Source organism: Hypomesus nipponensis, chromosome 14, assembly GCF_054491055.1.
Source record: "Hypomesus nipponensis isolate SF chromosome 14, ASM5449105v1, whole genome shotgun sequence".
NCBI lineage: Eukaryota > Metazoa > Chordata > Actinopteri > Osmeriformes > Osmeridae > Hypomesus > Hypomesus nipponensis.
The window spans coordinates 8,196,432-8,215,404 of NC_140374.1; the positions used below are offsets into that span (position 1 = coordinate 8,196,432).

The 18,973-nt window shown below is 39.3% G+C and overlaps 1 long non-coding RNA gene across 2 annotated transcripts; it reads right to left on the reverse strand.

The window, feature by feature from the left end:
* Nucleotides 1–2,404: 2,404 nt before the first annotated feature.
* On the reverse strand, nt 2,405–16,220 carry LOC146258485 (uncharacterized). Of its 2 annotated transcripts, XR_014729815.1 has the most exons (7): nt 15,949–16,220; nt 6,424–6,603; nt 5,685–5,717; nt 4,840–4,876; nt 4,336–4,389; nt 2,621–3,454; nt 2,405–2,540 (listed from the first exon to the last, which is right to left on the reverse strand). It is a non-coding gene; the product is annotated as an uncharacterized LOC146258485 (long non-coding RNA). The 2 variants fall into 2 exon arrangements; XR_014729814.1 differs by having other exon boundaries at nt 2,429–3,454.
* Between the last annotated feature and the right edge of the window lie 2,753 nt (nt 16,221–18,973).

The window sequence follows — 18,973 nt, forward strand, 5'->3', positions numbered from 1 at the left end:
TGATCAGTCTTTGTCTGCCTCTTGGAAGAGGAATGATCTTAGCAAACGGTATGCACTTAGCAATCAAATGTCTTTCCAGAATATTCAGATCTGACAGTTCGCTGGGAATTTCAGACAACTCAAGTTTATTAGCTGCTGCGAGGTTTGGCATGCATCCTTTCTTTAGATGAGCGTGGCATGTGTGACAGATCCACTCTTTCCTTCTCTCATCAGGAACTGTGCATGGTTCACTTCTGCAAGCTTCATCACAAGAATGAACATACTTTCCTGTCAGACATTGTGCGACCACATTTGGATTTTTGTCATAGTTTGACCTTGTGCACGTTCGTACCTGGTTGGGAAACGAGGCCTTATGGCACACAGTGCAGACATAAGTGGGACCAGCCTTAATATTAGATCTAAACACAGATATGGCTTCATTGATCAATCTATTCTCAACTGTCTCTTGTTGCAGACTCTGTGTTTCTCTGGTCTCTGTTTCACTCCGAGTGTTTCTGTTCATCCGTCTGTATTTTCTTTTTATGCTCACTGTACATCTGATGTTATGCATCATCCTAAATGAATGATTGTTATATCGTTTTCTCATTAATTCTTTCATAAGCTGTCTGTGTCTGAGCCTGAATACTCTGTCATTTGCATAACGATGAGTGATATAAGATCTTTGTTTCTGTCGAAAAACTTCACTTTGACTGTAACGGTTTCTGATGTAGATCATTTGTTTCTGTCGAAAAGCTTCACTTTGACTGTAACGGTTTCTGATGTAGATCATTTGTTTCTGTCGAAAAGCTTCACTTTGACTGTAACGGTTTATGATGTTCATCTTTTTTCTATCTCGAAACACTTTGTTTGTTCTATAATTATTAGAAACATACTGCTTCAGATACTGTTTTCGTTTCTGTCTAAATTCAGCATTTTCCCTGTAGGAATTCCTCACGCTCTCTCTCTTTTTCTCTCTGACTTTCAAATTTTTTCTGTAAGAATCTCTGATGTATGATTTATGTTTTTCCCTTAATTCAGAGTTGTGTTTATACTTATTAATATTTTGCAGGGTTTTCTTCTGTCTAATATCAAGATCATTTTGATGTCAGGTTTGAGTTAGATCTTTTCTTTGCTCTAAAAGTTTCATCTGAAGCATACCTTTCCCTTTCTTTCCTCTTTTGATTATTTTTACTTAGTCAAGGTTTTTCTGTCATCCTTAGTCTCCTCTTCAGTTTTTTCCTCTGCTGTTTATTTAACTTTGTCAGTTTACAGGACATTCCTATCAGTACAGTATCAGAGAGCTTAGTGGACACATTGTTTCTTATTGAGGGTGAAAGGTTTGATTCACAGGAAGCATCATGTGATGAAAGGAAACTGGATTCTCTTGTTGCTTCTTTGTCAGCACTGGTAGGAGGGAATGAGACATTTTGTTGTTTAACATCAGATGTAAAACTGATTTCAGTGGACACACCTTCCATTACATCATCACAAAGATCATCTACAACAGGGTTCATCACTTCTTCTGTGAAGTTACAGTCATGTGCAGGAGAAGCCTGTGTAACATCAACCTCTCGTTGAACAGCATTTGTGTCAGCTGACAATTCTGGTAAAATGTTCTCAGACTGATCAGTGGCTGTTTGCATGTTTGATTCATTGACAGCTTCCTCTAACAGAGGAGGTATATCAACAGCTGTGTGTCTGCAGCCTGTGTCTGAATGAGCATTTCTCTGGTTGGATGTGTTCACACAGTGAAATGACAGAGGCTTGAGTTCATACATACAAGATGACTGGATGTCAAACATTGTGTAGCAGAACTTGATCCTGTCAATAATGTCACTCAGATGTGTGAATTTCAGCATCACAGCAGTACCTAAGTTCAACAGCCTGGAGGACAGTGGCATTCCATTTGTGTTCCTGGAGTGTGGGTCAAAGTATCCGTACTGACCAGATCTGTATCTGAAAACTGCGATACATAACCCTGACATGATAAGCAGCCCATACTGTACATCTGATGACAGAAAGCTCAGTCCATGTTCAAGGCTGAGAAGCCTCTCTCCACCTCCAAATGTTCCATACACAGACAGCTGAGTCAAGTCCACCTGATACTTTGACCTGCGTGCACAAACTTTATCTGGAAGTTCATCAGATGCCAAATGGACACTGTTAGGAAACCTTTCTCTGGCCTGTCTGTACACAACATCACCTTTATCCAGAACTAGGTCAAGATCTGCTCTGCTAATATTTTCATTCTCATGAAGAAATGACAGAAACACCAAACTGTTGGTCACACACTGACTGTTACTGTATTTTCCATATTTTAATGAAGCCTGACTGCGTGAGGCACAGACATGTGTCACTGATGGCTGAGGTTCCACATTCACACGGTGTTGATGAGATGTTCCAGCTGCATCACGTCCTTTCTTTACCATGTCAGCATAAGACACCTGAGGTACACTCTGCTTCACCTGTTGTTGTTTATCATGCTGGACAGCATCGATGACAGTGTTCCCATTAGAAACTGCACTCTGACCTCTGCTGTTTACCTGCTGTTCATCAGTAGACTGTCCAACACACATACCATCACTGTGATGTCCTCTCCTTACAACCTCAGCATAAGATACGTTCTGTGACACTGGGATACCTTCTGCTTGTTCACGCTGAGATTCTTTCTCCTTCTGCCATCTGAGCTTCTGAGCCTGAGAACGTTGACCCTTCCTTGGCATCGTTGCTGTGCTTTAAAACCTCAAACCTTACTTTATTTGTACTGATGTCACAAACACACTCCGGTAGTTGTGATATTTCAAATGTAGCTGTGTTTATCAATATCCAACCATTAATTTATTTAATTTGTAATTTTACATGCAATTACAAAAAATATGAAAGTAGAAAAGGTTAGTTGTCAAATGTGTGGAAAATATGAACTATGGAAATGTATAGCTTATGTACAGTTATGTTAAGAACATTTTTATTTCATGTATTTACAACTCAATAACAGGTTTTATAGGACAAAACTGTAAATATCCAGAAGATAAGTAATATGTTTTAAGTACTCGGTCACACCACAGAGAAAATTATTATCAAGGACATATACAAACTCAAGACTACAGTACAATTTGTCTTGAACTTTTACCAGCAGACAAATAAATAAATATGGTACTTAGAGTTTTACTCAGTAAGAATAAACAACATTAATTGGGTGAGATCTCAGATTTCTGAACAGCAAGAAAAGGTTCCAATCAACCTTGGTTTTCCAAAACAAATCTGGTTTCGAAAACGTTGAGCCAAAGCAAATCTGGTTCTGAGAATGGTGAGCCAAAGCAATTCTGGTGAGCCAAAGCAAATCTGGTGAGCCAAAGCAAATCTGGTGAGCCAAAGCAATTCTGGTGAGCCAAAGCAAATATGGTGAGCCAAAGCAAATATGGTGAGCCAAAGCAAATATGGTGAGCCAAATAAATTCTGGTAAGCCAAATAAATTCTGATAAGCCAAAGCAAATCCAAATATTAGATAGAGGGGGGACAGAGGGATACAAGATAGAATGTCCAAATATTAGATGGAGGGGGATAGATGGATACAAGATAGAATGTCCAAATATTAGATAGAGGGGGGTAGATGGATACAAGATAGAATGTCCAAATATTAGATAGAGGGGGATAGATGGATACAAGATAGAATGTCCAAATATTAGATAGAGGGGGTAGGTGGGACAGGAAAGACAGAATGTCCAATAATGATAGGGACAATGAGAGGAGACACATTGAACAGGAAGACACAGAGAAAACAATAATTAGACATTGTTGATAGCAGTAATCTAATCTAGCATTCTGTTACATAAGATGTGTAAACAGTTCAACATTTAATGGCTTCAAATAAACAGAATATTGAAAAGGTTAAATAAATCACTTTTTAGGCCAGTAGTTTCCAGATGTGTGTAAAAACAGCTGGTACTATGAAATGTGGACTTGATTAAAATAATCTCAAGACCCACTGACTTGTTCAACATAAAGCAGAACAGTACAGAACTGATCACTGCACAACATGTTCTGCTCACATTACACACTGATTTCTGCCTTCAGTGATGTTCCATTAAAACTGTCAGCTTTCAACTGTCAGCTTTCTACTGTCAGACTCTGCTGCTGGGACCTGTTCTGATCCACTTTACAGGCAGAATAGCTCAGCTCACATGGCTCTAACATGACTTCAGTCAATGTTTACAGGTCTGTTTTCACTACATTTATATTCATGTGTGAACTTAGCAGTTGTGATAAACCACAAAAACTCTTGTGATTAAAATGTGAAACAACTCCTATACTCAGTGATGTGATGGACTGAACCTCAGTGACTATAAATCTGATCACCAGCCAAGCAGGAGTTCTGGTCCGGTTCTCTCTGCGTCTGAGTTCTCTCTGGGTCTGAGTGGAGAAACAGTTTGTTAGTATCTGATCAGAAGAGTCTGAACACACACATCATCTGATCTCACAGCTGATTGGTTCTGCTCTTGTCTGTACGGGATGAGGTTTGGTCCAGACTTTTGTGGACTTGAAGTAGTTAAATGTTGTTGGTTGATGATCAGAGAGGCTGAATGTGTTCATGATCAGAAACATGGAAACTATCCCAGTTCCGTCTCAGAGACTATCCAAAGCTTTGGGGATCAGAGATCAGATGGAAATCTGAGCAGTAACACATCAGCTGTTAAATGTGTTCTCTGACTAATGATCGACGTTTCACTTCATTCATGCAGTTTGAGAAGGACAGGTCTGCTATATGTTACACAGCTGCACACTGACAGGAAGCTTCACTTCATATGAAACGGAGCAGGTGTCAGGAACGCATCCATCAAGGAACTAAATGTTGGTCCTCACCAGTCAGAGCAGGAGCAGGGGTCAGAGGTCAGGTAGTCTAAAGAAAGGAGGAAAAGAAGGTTGTCAGTTAAATTCTTCCAGCTAAGGACACAGCAGGTTCACCAACAGGGGGGCAATAAAACACCATGTAATGACACTGCAGCTTAGACTGTGTGTCACTGGGACATGGAGCTGCTGTTGTTGTGGGCTTTTCACACTCAGCTTTTCCATCAGCATCCAGAACATGTAAAGAGCACAGCTGTGCTGTCATTTCAGCTTTATTCCAGAGAAAATGACTGATGAGACACAGTTAGAAGCAGCAAAAAGTTTCATCTTCTGTCAGCTGCCCTGCAGTGAACATTATGTGCTGAGCTGCTGCGATTGGCTGCTTTATCTGTCAATCATTGACACCGCCCACAGGGACAGGACAGTAAAATGGGGACATCCACAAATAAGGAAACACTTTCTGCTGACATGGGAGACTCACTTTAAGTGGAAACACTTAATATTTCAGTCTGAATGAAAGTTTGAACTAAAACTGTCTGTAAAACATGCATTAATGCACACAGTATAATCATCACCCGTCCACACATCCATTCAGTATGTCCAGGTGACACAATCTGAATACAACAGTGCTACAAATATACTAACAAAGTAAAGATGTTTCTAAAAGCTTCAGTACGTGTGGACAGAATATTTCTGTGTTCATTAAATGTCTGTTCAGGAGGGAATTCACTCACAAACTGATGTAACCCAAATAAAGTAAATCTGATCAGAGTTTAATGATCTTAAAATACAGAATATATTAACTCAGTCTGCTGATGTGATCTACAGCCTGTTTAACTATACAATAAGTCTGTACTTACCAGCCAAAGCAGCAATTAGGTTTCTCTCTCAGTCTGAAAAAAGACACACAGTGTTAGTTATCTGAGTGTACAGACTGAAGCTACCTGAACCACAGAACACAGGGAGAGTAATGCTCATTAATAGCTGTCTCTGTCTCTCTGATCATTTACATTCTAGAATTTAAATAGATGTATTATGTCTCAGTTACAGAGACATGAACACGATGTGGTTTGTGTTATTTCACGGGACCCAGTTCAAGTGTGAGATGTGTACCGCCATAGCGAAACTGAGGAGAACTGTCGAATTGGACAAATATGGCGGCGGTGTCGTCGACGTGACGTCACGTCAGTGGTAGCCATGAATACACTCATAGAAACAGCTTTTACCACTCAAAACATTATTCGTGGTTAAACTAACTGAACAGAGGCTGGAACTTACTGTTTCAACTAAGCAGAGACCACCGTGAATACATTTAGATGTTAAGTCCTCGCAAGTCATCTTAGACACAGCCTTAGGACCAGTTTTAGACAATTTATAAAGCGACTGTTAGCATTGAGGCTAATGGTTGCTAACCGTTATTAGCCAAAAGCAGTCAAGTAACCGTGGCTCACGAACAAGATATTTTTGCTGTTTGTTGCTTTATTTTTATACGGTTTAAGCCAAAAAACAGTTATGTAACTTATTTGAACAGCAATAGTGTTCCACAGCTCATAAAATTTGCATTGGCGACAAACCGAGTTGGAGAGCTATTTAACCTACCTGAGCAGACGTTCAAGAAGAAGAATGTGCGTCGCTCGCGGACGCTGACACAGAACAGACGTTGAAGGTCACTTTGAAAATCTACATACGTTGATTCATAGACATACGTCTATGCATTGATGACCGTCGAGAAGGATGGTTCTGGGTCATCCTGGTTCTGGTTCTGATGGAGGTTTCTCCCTGTTAAAAGGGAGTTTTTATCTTTTCACAGCTACCACTGCACGCTCAGAAGGGAGATTGGATTGGAGAGAAATTTCACAGCAATTTCCTTATCATAGTCACTTTTTTAACTGGCTACATATGAAATTGACTAATTTGGAATTTAATTAATTTGATTGGGTTTGATTATCAGTGGATTGTAATGACTTGGACTTTACTTGGCCTGAATGGTATCTCTGAAGTACTCTGAGTTGACATTTGTTGTGATTTGGCACTACATAAATAAAACTATTAATGAACATGTAGGCCTACATGTAAATATGTGTATCATACAACATTTAAAGTACTGAAACATATAATGATAAATCAAGGTTGATTCTGTCCAGGGTGTCTTAAAGCACTTTTCCCTATGCTTGTCACTAGTATTGCAAGAACTGAACCTTGCATTACTAGATACAGTCAATATTTTTTGACTGGTACAGTGTATAGGCTACACATATATGCATATATATATAAATACACATATTTGCGTCACCGTCTCTCTGGCTCTGCTCCCTGCCTTTGTTGGTTCATTTCAGACCCTTTCTCTCCCCCTCTCAGTTCTCTGCAATCTAGTCAACTGCACTCACCTGTTTTCCTTCCTTTACAAGCAGGTCTGCTAGCCCCATTTTTCTCTACCAGATTGTCTGCAAACTGAACCTCAGCACATTAAGTATTTTGGGCCTGGTTTTCTATCTCTCTTGGATCTCTGGATTTCTGCACCTGCTCTGTTTCTTCGCTATTCTTGATCCATAACCCAGTTTCTGTATTGAGTTTGATTGTAAGGATTTGGGGTTTGACTATTTAGGGATGTCCAAAGTCGGTCCTCAAGGGCCGCTGCCCTGCAGGTTTTAGATGCCTCCCTGTGTAACAAGGTAAAAATGAAACTAAGTACCTTTAGTGAACTTTGTCCCAAATCTTTGCAGTATTTAATATTTATTTTTGGTTCCATTATTGGGTTCAGTATTGTTCCGGGTGGGGCAATAATTGAGGTTGCGCACTTTTAGACTGTCCCTCGTGTGGAAGTCTGTTACAAGGTAAGCTGCGTTCCTTCATTCTCCGTGAATGAAATTAATCAACATTGTCTATTTAGCAAGTTTTCAATATTGTGTATTTCTTTTGTGACCTAAGATTGCCTTTGTATCCCAGGTAGCCAGCCGAATCGGGCCGATTGCGGTTAAGTGCCGGCGCACTCGGCTGTGTTCTGGCATCGGATCGCCTACATTGAGCCGGCTCTGGCCCAGAATAGGTTGCCAGATTTGGCTAGGTTTTGGTTGTGCGGACATGGGCCGATTGCGGCCGAGAATTGGCATATTTCCATTATGGAGTTATCTGGATCAGTAATAACATTTGAGTGTTGGGAGTTGTGGGTTGAGCTTGTTCTGTATTTCAATAAAACAAATTAAGGATATTTTTTGTGTGTATCGTATTCTTGATATGCCAGTATTTATAGTTTGTACTAACATTTGTATCATACTTGCACACAATTTGAAAAACAACACCATTTGAATTGGCCGCGGGAATATAGGCTACTCGCGCACCCATCCAGCACCTGTGTGTGAGAGGCGCTCATCTACTCGCGCACCCATCCAGCGCCTGTGTGTGAGAGGCGCTCACATTTTCAACTGCCATTCTGTTAACGGTCATGGGAGCAGTTCGTTGTCAGGTAAGGCCATTTAAATAGAGAAATACACTATACTTTTCAGGATATTTAATATTAAAATAATAAGGTGTTGCTAAGTCTAGCTTACGTTAGACAATGTTTATGATATGTAGCTTACTAGTAATAATAACCTAGCTAGCCTAATCTAATGATGTGTTGCAGCTAGCTACAATGTGTCAGGTTTGGATGGACTCTTGATACAGTATAGCTTACCAACATCCTCTAATAGAGAGATATCAATAGTTGTATTCATTATACAGCTTGAAACGTTATTACTTTGCTTCATTTTTGAGATGCAGCTTAGTTTTTAGTCGATCGACCTATATGTCTAACATGATGTAGAAGCGGGTGAAAACTTGATAGCCACTTGTACACTTTAACGAATTGTTCAAAACTCATTCAAGTAAGCGGATCGTCCGCTTACTTGAGTGAGTATTGACGAAAGCAGCGGATGAAAACGATCACATCTGTATTCGTTGTATAATGTGTTGGTAGCCATAATGGCCTCTGACTTGAGTTATGGTTACAAAACTGCTCGAGAACGTCCTCTCGAGCAGGAGACTCGCGCTCAAGTCAGAGGCGCCCACTTTATGTTCACATCAGAGTAGCCTATGGAAGATTATTCCTGTCAAAATTCAAATGATAAATGACATTTTCAAATTATAAATGAAATGCTTAAACGTGTTACTAATTGTCTTTGTGTTTAACGCCTAGGCCCAACACAATTGACCACAGAACCAGCCACAGGAATCGGAGGGAGCAGTCGTTTTTGTTGTAAGTCAACAGAAGTAGAAAAATATCAGCTCATTTAGCAATATTTTATTCTATTTTGGTTAATCCATTTTATTTCTTCACGTGTTTAACCCCTAGGCCCAACGCAATTGGCAAAGGAACCTTGTAGGCTACTGTAAGTTCATCATTTTTATGTTTTTCAATTTTGCCCAAGACTTGTGCTGTGAAGTTCATCTGCACAGCTGGACTTCTTAGTTGTCACAAAGTTAATCTCCTTTACCATCTGTAGTCTACCCTTTGGCCATAATGAATGAGCGTTATTCTGAATACGTCAAGTCATCAAATCTGCGAAGAAAGTCAACAGCCACAGTCAAGAAACGTTTAGAATCATACTTTAAAGATAATCTCCTGACCGGCCCAGGGTAAACAACCAGCCCATGTGTGATCGTAAGTGTTAAACAGCAATTATTACAAACAAAATGTATTCATTTCTCAAAAAGGTTGTATGGGGCTTAATTTGTAATGGGCTTAATTTGTATTTGAATATACTATTTAAAACATGTCTGACTGCTTGTGTGTCTTAACCTGTTGCCCTTAGTATATGCCCAGGTATTAACTTGGTAGGTGTTTTTGTTTTATTTTTCAGCAATTCTCCGTGACATTTTGACGACTATGGAGACGATCAAGCATCAACAGCAAATGATTTTGCTACAGTTGCAAACAACTCGTCAACCAATGGAGGTGCCAGATGTTTCTGGCTTTCCATTAACATCACTGGATGAACTAATCAAGCTCGAGGAGAGCATTGCTTCACAGGTGGAATACAAACGAAAATTGGTAGGTGAACGTTCATGTATTTGTTGAATTGATATTTGCTGAGACTTTTGACCTATGGTGCTTTTTAATGAAAAAAATAAAGATATGTGATATTATAGATTCAGCGCCTATAAAAATGATCATAAGCTAATAGGGGCAATTCTTTTCATCTTTCAGGTCACCTATTTTGGGCTGGCGGGGGGGTTGACAATAAAGGAGACAGTTTGGAGAATAATGGCCAAACTATTGAAAAATCAACTGGCTAAGCAAATTAACTGGCGAGGGGTAAATGGCAAGTATGGCTTTGAGCCACTTGCCATTAAAGATGTTGTCCTCAGTAAGTTTTATTTTAGTATTATAAGGTAGAAATAAGAAACAGTATAAAGTAGTAGTATGCCTAGTATGCTTATTCACTTTCCTGTCTTGTGAACGGCCTTAACCTGCCTGTTCCATTACGTTTTTTTGTTTATTTCTTAAGAATCTGTGCGATGCAATGCAAGTACTGCATCTGCATCCGATGGAGATGTAGAAAAGTTTATTAAAAGGTGGCTGCAGCTTGCATCGGACCGAGATGGAGGAAGACGAGAGCGGGCAATGAGACAAGCTAATTCTTAGTAAGATGTGTTCCAAATGTTCAAATCTGTCTATATATACCGTGTATGTGTGTGTATATTATTTGTATATATCCTTCTAGCATCTGTATATATATATATATCTGACTGTGTAAGCAACCATGTTTATCTGCCCCTTCCCTCCTCTCCTTTTCTCTCTCTATATTCATCTTATAGGGTACATCTCAAGCTTCAAAGGGGCATGCTTGAGGAGGCTGCGGTCATTACACACACATACACAAACTGTATTTATTCAAATAAATTGTTAAAAATAGACATGCATGGTGTAATTTTTGCTACTGAAAAGTAGCACATTATGGGGTTAGGTATGGGGTAATGTAGGAGGGATTGCCACAATATCATCATAATTTGTGTTAACTCTAAATATCGAGTTTTAGTGTTACAATGAAAAAAATATTTTGTGCTCTGTGTCTAGGCCCTAGTGTCCATGTATTTTTCTTTTTTTTAAGCTAATATTGCATTGGTAAAAGGAAGAGCCCGTTTTTATTCATGCACACTCTCCAGGACCTGCTTCAAGCAAGTTGGCAACGTAAGATGTGGTTTTGAAATCTTCTGGCATTATAGTGGATCCGTCATGACTTTTTACAGGCTGTCAACTGGCTAACATATGGGCTAGTTCTGGCAGTTTTGTTGGGGTGATTCCGGCCCAATGTTGGAAATACTGGTTCAGTTTCGGGCTGCCGGACCCGGGCCAGTGTACTTGGGCCGATTCTGGGGCGTCATTCAAACCAGATTTGGCCCGAGTCCGGCAACCGCACTCGGGCCGAGTAATTTCTTCTGGCCTGCCGGATCTGGGCCATTATCGGGCCAAACCATTTTGGCTACCTGGGATTACTTCCGATGATTTGTACCGTGTTAAATATACAAATTAATGTAATAAAATATGCAATTTGTGAATGGTTGTTTATGTGGGGTTTCAAAATGTTCTATTGCGAGTGGTGGACTACATTAGCTGGCACATGTGGAATGTGACTGTGTACTGTTATCAATTTTTTTTTAGTGATGGCCGATTAGATTTCTGTATGAAATTCACCCACGGCAGATATATGTACTAATATGGTCCAACTTGTATCTGAAAATACTATAGTATTGTACTACAGCTTGTTAACTGCTGCAACACTCCATACATGTTCCCACGTTTTGCATCAAACATATCAAAGATGTCAGACATGACAGACAAATATAATGTTATTTTGACATTCTTCATTTGAGGGTTTACAACAAATATACAAAACATTTATTCTGTTTAACTTTTGATAATATGAGAAAAAAATAGCAGAATACATCTTAACACAGAGGACATTTTACATAGAATTTGTTTAGACAGCTTAGAATACGATTCTACTTGGACATTAATTCGCCCAACTAAGGTTGTAACTTTTTTAAGCTTAAGAACTTCAAGAAGAAGAATCAAGCAATGCAACCTAATGTCAGAGAATGTTTAATATAGAGAGAACTGCCACTTTCGGGAAACTTCCGGGTTCTGAACTGGTTGAAGTTCCATGTGAGGGCGCTAACGAGCGAGTGCAGAATGAATGGAGGTCTATGGAGCTATACCCCTCAAAATCCACTTTTCTCAGGAAATAATTTTTTGTCTAGTAATTTGAATTCTGAATTCGAAAGGGGAGGCAAAAAAAATACACACTGCTGGCTGTTAGATTTTTTTAAAGTCGCCTTTCTGTTCTAAAAAGCTTTTGAAAATGTAATTGACGTCATACACATCGTACGATCAGAGCTACTGCTTTACGGCAAGAGCTCTGGTCGTATCAGTCCTTCACTAACCAATCAGTCAATCAATCTGACATAAGTACTCGTTCATTCAAATTTCGACCTATAATCCATGTTGAACATGCAAAAACTACAATCAAATCTGAGATTTCTCAAAGACAATCAGGCAAAAGAGACAAATGTAGCCGTTTAGCTCCATAGACTCCCATTCAACATGCACTCGCTCGCGATCACTCCCAGTGGAACTCTGGTGGAACTGCAACCAAATTTGGTACAATGGGGCTTAATAGGCTCTCCTTAAACAGGCTCTGCTAATGTTTACATTTTGGGGTCCTAATTCAAAGATCATTCTGATTGGTTTATCATCTAGCGCAACCTCGCCTGAGCAACAGTACACGCCACCAGGGGCCTGTACTACGAATCAAGATCAACATGCTCTGGATTACTTTCAGTTACCCGGCTACGCGAAGCCTAACAATCGCAGTCACGTTAAACGGTACTACGACGGCGGATATCAATTCTCTAACTCAACCCAGATCTTTCCAATCTAGAGACGTGCGCGTTCACATAAAGGGGCGGTGTTTGCACCGTATGTCCAATCGCAAACATGGACGAAACAAGAGCCGCATATTTCACGAAGGAGGAGCAGACAATCTTACAAACTTTGTCTGCTCCTCTTGCGTGAAATATTGTAATACAATCATATCAGGAATACAGACATATAATATAGGCAAAATTCAACAAAGTCGCTGCAGCCAATCTGGCAGAAAATAGCAGCTGTAAATGCGTAAGCTACATGACTTATTGAAGATGTGATCATAATTACACGTGTGCATTCCACAACGTTAAACTTTTGTTGCTGTATTATTTCAGTTGCAACCCTGCAGTGGCAACCCTGCAGTGACAAACGATTGTGGGAGCAAATAAAAAATAAAACCATAATTCAAAACGGTAAGCCAATACTTGTACATATTTTAAGGCCAACAAGTACAAGGCTGAATTGCCTGAACTCGTCCCTTTTTTAGGATATCTATCAGGGTCACCCCATGATGGAAGGGGGCATTTCTTCAGACCCTGGTGGCAGCAGGTTGGAAGCCCAGGCATATGTATGTTTCAAGTAGCCTAACCTATGTGACCATGTTCATTCAACAATTATTTATGAATATTGTAGGAGTGAAATGTATTACTGTTCTCTGCAGTGACTGTCGTCCCACTGTGCCATACAGAGGTAACAGTGAAACTAATAGTCATACGCCAGTATGTATGCCATATGTGGTTGCTAAATATTGATCCAATATACCATTTACTTTCTCATCCAGGTCCTAGATGATCAGGAAACTACGTCTGCCTGCTCATTTTGGGGGTACACTTTTGAGTTGTATTTGCCACTTGCAACACAGATGGTGAGAGTGTGTGAACGTGTGGCTGTGTCCTTAAAGTGCTCATTTCAAATATGACTCAATTGATTAAATTGCTATGGTGTTAAACTCAGCAGGAATAGGAACGTCTTCCTCCCCCTGAACGTAAGGCCTCCACTTCAAAGCCAAGACAAAGACACAAGGTATAAGCAATGAACCTTGTAATAGTCAAATGGACACCTTCAACTTTGACCAAGTGTGCCTTGGAAAGGGACAATGTTCTTTTGTATTAGGTTGGAGCAGACAATGTGAGGGGCCCTGTATTAATAAAAAAAAAACCTGGAGCTCGATTATTAGAGGCTTTTAATTAAAAAAACAAGGCTGGAGACAGAAAAACTGGAATATGAGAAGAGATAGTAATTGACTGAATGAATGACACTAAAATTAGTTACACTGACATATTTTTCTGTATTCCTAGGGAAGGGAGAACACATGAGGATGTATTTGTTAAACTTTGTTTTACGTTTTGGTCTTTTTAATACCTTTTTGTGGCTTTCTTGTTGTGCCGTTTGAATCTTTTCTGGGGGTTTTCACAACTTATCTCTTTCAATGTCCTAAAATGCTATAAAAGTGAGTGAAAAGCTTTGTACAGATACCCATTGTTCTTCTTGGTTTGAAAGGTTTTGATTGGGGAAAAAAAAAAACATTTCTGATATGGAAATGATTAGAAAATGGCTCAAAGCAACCCAAGGACAACAGAATGGGTTAAGTTGTAAAATATGATATCATTTGCATACATTTCCAGAAGGGAAATCAGAACATTGAGTGAAAAACCTTGTTTCATTTTGTCAACATATTAGAGTCCAAAGTTTTTACAAAGGGCACTTTGGAAATCTCTTTTTCACCACGACATTAATCAGCATATGGTGGCAACAACCATTAACGAAAATCTGTTGCAAATAGCGGAGCAGACCTTGTTCTTGCTCTTGCTCAGGTTCTCTTTATCGCCCACACTATCAAAGTACCCATAGCGAAATAACGAAACGATATGCATACAGTCTGTGGGACTGTGAGTGCACAGCTTCAATGTGTAGCATTGGCCAATACGGCTCAAGAAGCTGGCAATATACGTAATTCCCTCTGCTAATAACCTATATCTTTCAGAAAGATACTGATGAGGGAATGCGAAAGGGTTTTGTCAGTCTCTAAATGTTCTGTTTCTTCTGAGCGCACCTCTGACAATCCGCGTACCAAGCTCCATAGGAACTTCTATGAACGGTGACGACATTATCGTCAAGAATGAGTTTGTGGGCGGGGTTTTTATACCGGTTGATCTCTGATCTCCAACTTAACCTGCTCCCGACCAGGTTAGCCGTTCAGCATGTGTTACCATGGCGATCTACCCCGGTAACAAGTGATCCACCGTCGTAGTACAGAAAACCCTGGGTTGAACCTGAAGTAACCTCGCTAACGCCAAATCTTGATTCTTAGTACAGGCCCCAGCTGTCGGCACCAGTCGAGGAATTAACTTGGAGGTGAATCACTCGTGATAATATTAGTATTAGTTAGATTTGACGTCTGCCAATAACATATGTTCAAATAGAAGACTAAGAAGTAGACAAATTATAGTATAAATGAAGTCGTTTATTTTCGCTTTGTTCTTTAATTCAGTTTAGGGTTTATAACAAATACGCAAAATATCTCTGTTCAACGTAGCCTACAATATGATAAATAGCCTGAGCAATAATAGCCCATAAAATTGATCAGACCATTTTAAGCACCTGTACAGGAATGTTTACACATTTTACGATAATATTCCAAACATTTATTTGCTCGTTTGATTATTGATAACTTTTTAAAGTTATAAACTCCGTTGTTGCAACGAAATCAAATCAAGCAATGTAACCTACCGCTAGCCTGACAATGTTTGGGTCCTAATTGGGCTGTATGAGTACAAACAGAAACACATCGGACAGTATCGACGCCAGTCGAGGAATTAACCTGGAAGAGGAGCCTCATCCGTGATGGACAAGCGTGAATGGTAAGTTGTTTATCATACAGAAGGCCAGTTTGTTTAATTTTTTATTTATTTAATATTGTTGTAACCGTAGTGTCGAGTATTTGTGGGTTAACCGTCAGTCTCGTAAGGAGTAGCTTAAGTTAACATTGACTCCCCGCTCCTTACAGCTAATCGCTCGCGCAATGCATTTGATGTTAGCTATTACAGCACTGAGGTTTTTTAACGGTCACATTAGCATAGAAAACCTTACCACAGTAGCCTACAGTACAAAATTGTTTTTTTGTTTTGGTAAATTAGACAAAAAGATACTCTTACAAGTTTATACCCATAAACTTAACAAAACATTATGTAGCTAGAACTAACTGCATACAGCCTCACCTGGCAACGGCGATTGGTAGCCTAGCTACTGTAGCTTGTCAAAGTTGGTGGTGGTCAAATATAACCTGTACTAATGGCTAATTTAATTTAACAATTATCAAAAATCTACTAGGCTATTAACTACACTAAAACTACACTAAAACACTAACACTAAAACTAATTGATAAAACGATTGATTAAAGTTAATATTTACACAACTCTAAAACTACACTATTCGGTTACCTAAGCTATTCTAAAATACAAACACCTAGCTAAACAAGCAATATCTACACAACTATCGAATACGGTTCCTCTAAAATATTAAACAACTATACTATACTACAACTATACTAATAAAACGAATAACCTAGCACTATCAAACTCTAACCTATGTCGATCCAAATCCACCAACAACTGCGAAGAATAACGTATGTTAGCACAATTTGAATGTGTTGCTGAACCATCCACGAGACGGCCTGGCTCGTGATTTAAGTCTCTGTACCCATATGAATGTACATGTACACTTTTGTGCCATACATGTTGTATAATCAAATTGTGTGTTAGTAGGACAGGGGGATATGTTGCAAACGTGTACAAGTATTTGTTTTTCACTCATTGACTCTTGATGTAACTGATAACGTTCTCTCAAAGTAACTTGTGGCCAAAATGATTCCTACTGGGTTTATTGATTAACTTTATGCTACTGTAAAACTAGTAATCTTTGTCTTCAGTTTCAGTTTCCTGGGTGTCCCCATATCTGAGGACCTTGCCTAATCCCTCAACACCTCTTCCTGAGGATCTCTGCTGGTCCCTCAACACCATCCAACTCAGCCCAGCTACAGTTCCACGTCTGCCATCAATGCAGAGCTTTTTGTCAGCTATCACCATTGTCTCCACAACCTTCAATACTAGGGATGGGCGTGGTTAATCGAATATCCGGATATCCTAAAGTAAGTTAGTATTCGAATACTTTTTTTGAATACTTATGAGCGCAGTTTAATAAAAAAAAATGTTTTAATGAAAAACCGTCGCGTTGTGTTGTGAATTCTAATAGTTGTGACGTTAGAAATTATGAAAACCATCAAAAAAGGTAGGCTACGCCTGCGTTCTGCTGCGAGTCTCCTTTCATTTCATTTGGCGCTACAAGAAGCATTGTGTCCTGGCTAAGCAGTAGGCTACCTCGCAGCAACCTCAGTTCATGCAGTTTTTTCTACGCTGGCCTGCTCGTAAATCGACTCCGTACTGGCCTCTCCCCTGAGCATGTTACATGCTCAATTTCCTGAATAAAAATGCGTATGGCTAATGCAGTTGTGGCTTATTTATTTTCTTACCAGTAGCCATGTAGAGCTAGCGTTATCCGCTGTTTATGTTTGCATTGTGTGGTGGCGCACCGTATCCTATAGGATTTCGGTTCCAAGTTAATATCTAAGTTAATATGCAATATTTCTCCATGTGTGTCTTTCCATTTTATCGAGGATAGCCTTCCCAATGTGTTTAATTTAGTCCAATGTAGCCTACTTTTTATTTCACATAATAATACGCTAATCGCTTATTCGCCAAATTGAGAGCCTACGTCTGAAGACGCAGCGTTTTTTCAAGTTCATTGTCTTTTCGTCAGGTTAATAAATTGATCTTTCATTTGTTTTCTTTATTCAACCCTTATTTAATCTAATAGCTGAACAGTCCCAATTATTGCCAGAATGTATGGTGGTTCATGTGTTTACTGTATGCTTTGCGTCACGGCAGGCTAATTAACGGAACCACATTAACAAAAATAGATTATCCGGATATTCGAAAATAATTTCGGATACTATTCGAATAGTGAAATCAGTTCAAATCTCCATCCCTATTCAATACATTATACACTTTTGACTGTCTACCAGTGTACTGATTGTAGCCCAACAATTTAGGTTAGTTGGGGTTGGTATGAACAAATAATGCTTCTCAATATTGGTTATGGGGGTAATAATCACCTGGTATGTCTGGTTGGCTTTCCTCTTCCATGAAGTGGCTGTAGGGATTGAGTATCAATTCTAATATTGAGAAAAAAAAGGACCAAAAATATTACACACTCAACTGTAGCAATCTGATAATATGATATATACATTATGGTATTTTACTTTTTGAATAGAAGGACATTCACTTGACAACAAACCATCGAACTGCAGCAATGTGGGCAATGTGGGCAGGGTGATATTTAATCATTTTACTTTGTGGTGTGAAACATAATTGTGAAATGTAATGTACAATATTAGCTGATATTATTAAGTAAGTAGGCCCACATCTACTTTCGGAAACGGTAGTCTACTATTTCACTGAAGCATTAGCATCATGACATTAGCCTCTGTTGCTTGGGCAACACATACTACAGTGGTCATGATGCATCTGTTTTCAATCGTTAAAATAAACATTCCTCACAAATACGTTTTTGTTGTAGGATTTATTTTGACATTAATAAACGATTTGTTGGTGAAATGACCATTACCTGTGGTTTCAAATCAGTGTGGCGGCTCACTGCAACGCTGTAGCCTACCCGAGACACTAATGAGTAGCTAACAAAAACATCTCTTTAGAGATGTTTAAAAAGTCAAACGGCGACGGAACATGTTTGGCTTTCCCCTTACTCAAAAGTTTTTCAATAGGTGAAAGTATCTGACTACTAACCTGAACTTCATTGCCACAGCCTAAACTTTGTCAATGTCAAAACTTTGTCTGTTCATGAAAATAATTAATGTCAGCCTGCTTCAGCCTTGCTTAGCTGTAGGATATACATTTTACTGGGTCTTGCTGCGCTGCTTGATTTATTGAAATTATTATGAAATGTTATGTTTTACTAGCCATTTGCCTTCTTAAGCAAATCACAGTATTTCCCACCCCTCATGGTGTAACTGAGACGACCGTAAATAGCCTAATTCATCTTTCAAGTAATAAGCCCCCGTTGAAGTGTTGAGCAGGAAATTAGCTGGTCTGTAGAGATCTTGGGTTGGTGGTTTTACTGATGCAGAATTCGCTCAAATAAAATCGATAGACGTAACGAGTGGCACAT